Source organism: Battus philenor, unplaced genomic scaffold (genome assembly GCF_028537555.1).
Source record: "Battus philenor isolate CCGP_79_NKW_IND1 unplaced genomic scaffold, ilBatPhil1.0.hap1 SCAF_3, whole genome shotgun sequence".
Classification (NCBI taxonomy): domain Eukaryota; kingdom Metazoa; phylum Arthropoda; class Insecta; order Lepidoptera; family Papilionidae; genus Battus; species Battus philenor.
In genome coordinates, this window is record NW_027181693.1 from 4123664 (window position 1) to 4131997 (window position 8334).

The 8334-nt window shown below is 34.1% G+C and overlaps 3 non-coding genes across 3 annotated transcripts; 2 read left to right on the forward strand and 1 right to left on the reverse strand.

The window, feature by feature from the left end:
* Window positions 1-351: 351 nt before the first annotated feature.
* TRNAV-AAC (transfer RNA valine (anticodon AAC)) lies at window positions 352-424 on the reverse strand. Its single transcript has one exon. It is a non-coding gene; the product is annotated as a tRNA-Val (tRNA).
* Window positions 425-1481: 1057 nt separating this feature from the next.
* Window positions 1482-1554, forward strand: TRNAV-AAC (transfer RNA valine (anticodon AAC)). Its single transcript has one exon. It is a non-coding gene; the product is annotated as a tRNA-Val (tRNA).
* A 4267-nt stretch (window positions 1555-5821) lies between these two features.
* Window positions 5822-5894, forward strand: TRNAV-AAC (transfer RNA valine (anticodon AAC)). Its single transcript has one exon. It is a non-coding gene; the product is annotated as a tRNA-Val (tRNA).
* Window positions 5895-8334: the final 2440 nt, after the last annotated feature.

The following is an 8334-nucleotide window of genomic DNA, read 5'->3' on the forward strand; positions in this document are numbered from 1 at the left end:
AAGCAGCGGTAATATTGCGCCACTTTACCGCAGGCGCTCATCATCGTTAAATCTACTTTGCTGAAACTTATGAAATTTATTTTCCGCTGAGAAGGCTTACTGCGCTCTTGCAGTTTCTGCTTGTTGTTTTATCTAGTGCAATTTTTTTCCTATCAAAACTTTGTAATATTATAGTGAAAGTAGATCTATTTCAGAAGCTTAAAAATTATATTAATAAGAATATATTTTATGAAACCAATACTTGTCCCAAATTATATCCATTATGATCATCAACACTTGAGTCGTTGGAGGTTCGCTGCTGGACATAGGGTTTCTATAAGAAATGTTTTCCAGAGAAAAAAAATGTAAAAATGTTTCCGCCCGGGATCGAACCGGGGACCTTCTGCGTGTTAGGCAGATGTGATAACCGCTACACCACGGAAACTTGCTATCTTTGTTGAAATATAAAATTTATATGTACATATAGAATATTAAATAGGTAAGAGTATTTATTACATTATCATAATAATAAAATTAAATAGTTAATTTAGCGCCTGATCCAAAACGTATAGTAAAGACAAATCTGCTGAAGAAAAATTGCTATAAGAATTTTAAGTATTTTTTTAGTGTTTTAATTATTATATTTGTTGAAATTGAAAGTATAAAGGGTTGTAAAAGTTGTAGAAGGTAGTTTAAATGAATTCAAAAAGCACTTCTAATAGTGTTTGTAAGAAATAGTTCCATTAAACAATGCAAGTTGAGGAATCGACCTTTGCTTGGCTTCATTATAACCTCGTGGCTTGAATAGGAATGCCGTGCAAGTATTGAATGACAGAATAAACCGAGGTCCATCTAAGCAATTTAAGAATTTCGGTTTCTCAATCTAGAGACAAAATCTTTTATCTTAATTTTCATATCTATTAATCTTATTATATCTTGATTATCCGCTTTGTTATTTTTAAAAAGTTTGAGTTACACGAACTCACTTCCGATTAAACTATGAATAGTTCTGTATCTGATTTGTACTTTGTTATATATCAAATTGAATTTGATTATTTTTTTATAAATCTTAACCAAGATTAATTTTTAGTAAATAAACTAGTTTTCCGCCTGTTTTACAAACTAAAAAGAATGTCTCATTAACCTTCATTACGGGTGGAATTTCGTAAAGTTCTTTTTCATTTTAATATCTCATATAATTATTATTATTTATATTTATCATCTATTATATGAAAGAGACGGGAGAAAGTAAAAATGCAACATGTATTATTTTTTTAAGGTTATTGTAGTAAAGTAATATGTAGTACATAAAAGGTTGGGAGCCACTGGCTAAAAGTTTTCGATTTAGCTATCAAAAGAGTATTTACATATATTTTGTCAAATTGCGTAATTTTGAAGATTGCCATGGTAATAACAACATATGCGTCAAATATTTAAAAGTAATGTGATGAAATATTTTCTTTGATTTTTTTATAATCATTTGTTTAACTGTTAGTGAATAAGTTTCCGTGGTGTAGCGGTTATCACATCTGCCTAACACGCAGAAGGCCCCCGGTTCGATCCCGGGCGGAAACAGTTTTTTACATAATTATTGTATTAATAGTACGATCAAGTAATCGTAATTAATTGTAAATATTTAGAGTTAACGGTGCGTTCATATCGATTATTTATTGCTGCAGATAAAAAATTACCAGTACAAGATATTGTATTTTATTTTGTAAACTTTATTGCATTATTTAGATATGCTATAATACGTATGACAGAGAAACAATATCAATTACGTGATTACATTTATAATTAAAATGTAACATTTAAATGAAGGCCCAATTACACCCAGAGAGCAATGGAAAGAGCTCTGCTTGGAGTTTTGCTGCGATATCGAATGGCAAATAAGGACAGCCGCAGAAAAAAGTCACCGACGCATCTCGAAAAATTGTTTGTCCGGAGTGCTATTAGGCGGAGCACTTTGCTCGTGCAACGTGCCATTGGGGCTGAAAGGTTCTCTAGTGACGATCACGAGCCAGTATACGTGGCGTGGATACACCTCAAACTTGGTGAAACAACGACATAGCATCGCGGAAAGTCGCTTAATGCGAGCATTGCAAGACCGGCCATCGTGGCGATATTTGGGGCAAGCCTATGACTTGCAGCGGACATTTTTCAACGGAAAAGAAAAAGAAAAGATTAAAATAAAGCCACGTATGAATGCAAACCTGGTTAAATATAAGCCTTGGAGACTGTTAAAGAATGTCGTAATAGGTTGTCAAATATCTCCTTTCCGCCTTTTTGTCTTTTGAATTTCGCGGCTATGTACAAAGCGCTACAGAGCTCGTATCTGGCAATACTATACATAATTTGAAAGGTCTTGACATAACCTACAAAACGACGCTATGCATGATTAGTTTGGATATTGCGTTCAACAGTTATAGACGTGTAAACATGGAGTTCACTAACGCCGAAATTCGCGCTATTTTAAAGTTTTCCTTCGTTAAAGGCAAATCCGCTAGAGAAACGTTCCGTGAGATTAATGGTGTTTTGGGGGATGGTACTCTATCACTTCAAACCGCGGAGGAATGGTTTCGACGATTCAGAGCCGGCGAAAACGACACCATGGATAAGCCAGCCGGCGGAAGACCTGTGACGACAAATACCGATCAAATCATGGACTACATCGAGTTAGACCGGCATGTGGCATCTCGTGACATCGCCCAGGAGATGGGAGTTAGTCACCAAACCATTTTAAACCATCTGCAGAAAGCTGGATACAAAAAAAAGCTTGATGTTTGGGTGCCGCATGATTTGACGCAAAAATACCTTCTGGACCGAATCAACGCCTGCGATATGCTGCTGAAACGGAACGAACTCGACCCATTCTTGAAGCGGATGGTGACTGGCGACGAAAAATGGATCACATACGACAATATCAAGCGAAAACGGTCGTGGTCGAAGGCCGGTGAATCGTCCCAAACAGTGGCCAAGCCGGGATTGACGGCCAGGAAGGTTTTGCTGTGTGTTTGGTGGGATTGGAAGGGAATCATCCACTATGAGCTGCTCCCATATGGCTAGACGCTTAATTATACCATCTACTGCGAACAACTGGACCGCTTGAAGCAGGCGATCGACCAGAAGCGTCCAGAATTGGCCAACAGGAAGGGTGTAGTGTTCCACCAGGACAACGCCAGACCACACACTTCGTTGATGACTCGTCAGAAGCTACGGGAGCTCGGATGGGTGGTTTTATCACATCCACCATATAGCCCGGACATAGCGCTAAGTGATTACCACCTGTTCCTGTCCATGGCGAACGCCCTTGGTGGTGTAAAGTTGAACTCAAAAGAGGTTTGTGAAAAGTGGCTGTCCGAGTTCTTCGCAAATAAGGAGGGGGGCTTCTACGAGGGAGGTATTATGAAGTTGCCGACTAGATGGAAACAGATTATCGAACAAAACGGCACATATTTGAACTAAATCCGATCACTGTAACACTTTTTATAAAGCATTGTATAAAGAGCAAAAAAGCGGAAGGGAGATATTTGACAACCTGTTATAATTAATATGTCGCTTCAAGAACACGAAAACCTTGTAATTGACACCTTTAGAGAGATTGGTTTTTTAAAACAATTAAAATCAGCGAACGTTTCAGAGTCGAATGATGTAGATCATATATATACAGCTTTACGATTTTAATATATTTATATGTAACATCACGTGACATATTTTTATATGTACAAAGTGCCACAACTAACAACAAAGAAGGTAATTTTTTTATTCAAATATGTTAAATGTATGATATTAAAAAGCATATTTATACTTACAAGTACATTATGCGATAGTGGACTTAATGCCTTATGGTCATTTTCTATCACTCTCCTACTATTACTAATTTAGGTTTGAGTAGATATAACTAGAATACAGGTGTGAAATTATTGAGAAAAAGGAAGAATACATAACTTAAAATATTTTGTACTATGTATACATTTTAAATAATATATCTATTACATAATTACTAATAATAATAAACATATACACAAGTAGGAGAATATTATGTATAGTTTGTAAAATTACTAACACAAATAAATATAATATAATTCTTATGTCATTAAGACTCAAATTTTCTTTTCTAACATATAACAAAGTCAAAGTCCAAATTTATATATATTTTTATATAATATAAAATCATTACAGTCATATATAATCGTCAGGATAAAATTAAGTTTATATTAGTTCATAACGTGCGACCTAATGAGGACAACTAACAAGAAACTCAGTAGGGAATGTAATTTTTTTTATGATCGTATTAACAAACAAAAATTAAAATTAAAACAATTAATTTTTAAACATCGTTATTGTATATTGTCTGAAGTAGAGTAATATGCCTTTTGGTACAGAGTACTGACTTTCTTATTCCGAGAGAAAATTTATGCAAGAGAAGAAAAAACAAGAAGAAAGTAGTAAAAGCATGAACTAAGTCAGATATATCAGAAGGAAAGGGTAATAAAATACTATTTGACGTTCGTAGATGTCTCTCATGGTTTGAGTGAATTGATCGCATGTGTTAAATAGGAAGGTAACCTGGTAATATTTTCCACTCTGACATGGACAATCATATGAAACATATACATACACATATATATATAACATATATATAAATATATATGTATGAATGTGTATGTATATATATATGTGTATATATATATTATTTATTGACGTAATAAAGTTTATATAAATAAAATTTGAAATAAAATCTCAATTCCAACATTATATTTCCAAGTTATTATGTAGAAAAAGAAACTTAACTCGAAGAAGATTAGATACTTAGACGAGTTATAAGTTCTATCGCGTCCGTGTTTCATACTTCGAACACGGAGCAAAAATGTTTGAACTAATTTTGAATAAGAATCTTATGTAAATTTAATAAATAGTTTTTATTACATTCAAATACAAAATATTGAAAAAGAAATATTGCATATTTTCCCAGGCAATGTTTTTAAAACTAGTGTAAATCACTTAATGAAATGTACCATCTTCGTTATAGGAACGTATCCGGCACGTAAGAAAACATGATATGCACTATTACGCTTACAAAACGGATCGCAAGTAGTCACTTTTGATATATTCTTTATGTTTATTCGCAACGCATACGACCGAAAATAATCACACATAATTTCAATAACCAAATATACTACAACTAACTATAATATAACTTTGAATATCGTTAGTGCTGGGGTAAAAAGTAGTGTAAGGAACACTTAGAATGCTTCTTATTTAATGAGAAAACAAGAAACAGTAAAATTTCGTTTTAAACTATTATTAGAATGGATTTCGTGTTATTAACCTTGCGGTTCTTACTGTTTTAACTAACATTAGCTCACGGGGGTACAGCAACGTGAAAATTCTTACCGAGCTGTTGTTGTCACACCGTCCTATTCGAACATCTTTCTCTCTCCAACGTCAGTGTCAGTTTGCAGGATTGCCCCAAGTCTGTGTGCTAACCTGGAGCTGCCATCGACGAAGCGATTGTAGGAGTTAGGTTACGTTTCAATTCGGTAAAATATTAGTACAATAGCCGGTAATAGTACAATATTCGGTAAAATAGTATAGCCTGAGCCGAAGCTCACCAGGGAACCGTCGAACTTTCGCGTTCACCGCAAATTTGACGTGGACAGAGTGGCACCTCTCGAATTTCCGTGTAACTAACTTTTCTCAATGATCTGTAGCCTTTGAACGGTACGCGATGCATTAAGCGTAAAAATCAGGTTGGTAAAACACATTGTTGATCGAAATAGGAAAGCATTATGTATAATAAATTACATATTTGTATAAATAATTACAATTTCTTCCGTAAGTTTCCGTGGTGTAGCGGTTATCACGTCTGCCTAACACGCAGAAGGTCCCCGGTTCGATCCCGGGCGGAAACATTTTTAAATTTATGTCATTGTTGTCATTTCTTTATGTTAAGCACAAGTATTAATTAGTAAAGTCGTTACCCACATTCATTTAAGCAAGCTTAAATTCATAGAAATTTTAATGTAATTTTCATCCTTTGTACTGTGCGAATTCATTACCGTTTACTTTGGCGAACAATGGAAATAGCTTTTTACATCATAATTATACTTTCTTTGTCGGTTTAATGTTATTCTTTTGTGTTGTTTAAGCTGTTTAAGTTGTACACTGTTTAGTGTTTCGGTTTTCTTATAACGTTATAACATTTTCGAAGGGATTTATTCAGTAACAGCTTGTGATTATCATGTCGTAAGAATTTTCATCATGTTTGAATATTATTTGAGTAAATTAAAAGCTGCGAAAGGTTTTTGATTTCAAAAAAAATAAAAAATTTAAATAAAATTTCAAACCTTGGCATCACCGTATTATACTAAAATCATTTATCTATAGCCATGTATAGAAAGACATACTTGACTATAATTAAAAAATATAATATTATTTAAATTTTACCAGCCTTTTTCTTAGCTTGTCTCGCTAAATATACATACATGTTTTTAAGACTTAACCACTTAGACCTCCAGGCATTAGTTCAGGTAATCAAAGGCGAAAACCGTGCTTTTTTTAAAAGAAGAAGAAAAATAATCGAAATTCATCTTTACCTTTTGAAATAACATATTAACCCGCGTAGTCTAAATCGCAACAGATTTCTGCGTTCGCTTATATATTTACATTATGATTGATTGTGGATATAAAAGATATAAAGAGGTGAATGTGTACTTTATTTATCAGCGAAAGGCTTTGCAGCTTTTACATCTATTTCCTTTGAACCTGTATAAAGTAATCACTCTGAAATATAATTTATATTTTCTATTTGAAAAAATACATATATAACTTCTGGAAGTTCAAAATCTGGAGAGACAGATAGTAAACAATATTTATTGTTAACAAATACTAATTATAATTTCCTTACATATTTTATTAATATATTATCATTCCGTTATTGAGCTATACACTTACTCTTTTTATATCTATAATCTATCAACTTGTATAGGAAAACTACAAACCCATAACAAGCTTTGTTGGGAGCGATTGACTAAAGGTCGTGTGTATCATAATAATAGCTGCTACATTTAAATGTTAGTTAAAAGCCGTGTTCACACTGAACAGTTGAAGTTGCTCAGAAAGTTCGGACACGTTTCTCTAATTTATTATGATCTTATTTACCAAGGCGTGGCTAATCAGATGTCACTTAATCACTATTTTCTTAGCAGAATAGCTATAGTTAGAAGTACACGTGAAAAAGTCAGCAGTCTTTAATCTAGCTTTTCAAGATCAACTCTGAAATTGTTTTTGACGAATTTCAGACATCCAGATATTCCTGTGAAAGATAGTGTTCAGTATAGTGCAACCGAAACCGGAGTACCACTCCTTAAGAAAGCGGGGCGAGATGTGGTCAAGCATAAAAGAACATGATGGCCACGATCTTGAACTTTGACGGCGGACTGACGAAACAGAGCGGCCCATTCCCGTCTCGCAGCGCGCATACCGTAGGCGCGGTAAATCGGTTACGTCTCGCAGCACGTATACCGTAGGCGCGATAAATCGGGTTTACTAGTTCACTTTAGTCCATGTAATTTGTCAGTTCTGTTTTTTTTATGGCATCTTATCGTTTTATACCAAATGACTAAAGTATTCGAATTTGATGGGTACATATATTATAACAATGGATACTCTTATACTTTCTGATGTAGTAACGGCAGTGAAAAAATTTATTGTATTAAGCAAAACTGTTTCCTAAAATCAAATTAAATGAATAACAGTTGAACAAAAGGACTAGTCAATGAAAAGAAACAATATCAGGCAAGAGGAATTTTAGAAGGCCACATAAATGACAAAGTTCAAACTGTGGGGAAAGCACATTATCGTCATCTGTCCTGTATTTGGAGGACTTCGCCTTGATATCGAAGTGGAAATTGGCAGGAAAATAGAAGAGGAAAGTGTCCCCCCCCCCATGCGCAACGACAAAAGCCGCCCTAAGTTCTTTAAGTTCTGATAAGAAGTGATGCAGTAGACGATCGGTAGAAACAAAAGCAAGGACTAAAATAAAAGATCGACTAGAGTTCGACTACAAGGACACAAAATTTTTGATTGAATTTACCCGTACCTAATCGACTGTGATCATTGGACTCACGATTCATTGGAGTCGATATATTTAATGTCATTCATTGAAAACGTTTCGTGTCTTTTATGTAAAGTTTCAAAGTGTAAGAACTCTATTATTATGAGTTTAGTTTACAGGCTGATGATCATGGGTCCGAAATAAATCAATATTATTATTGTTTAAACAGAAGTATATCTCGTTCAAGGGTAAGAGTGATGTCTACATTAATTTATATTCGTATCTTCATAAGTGAT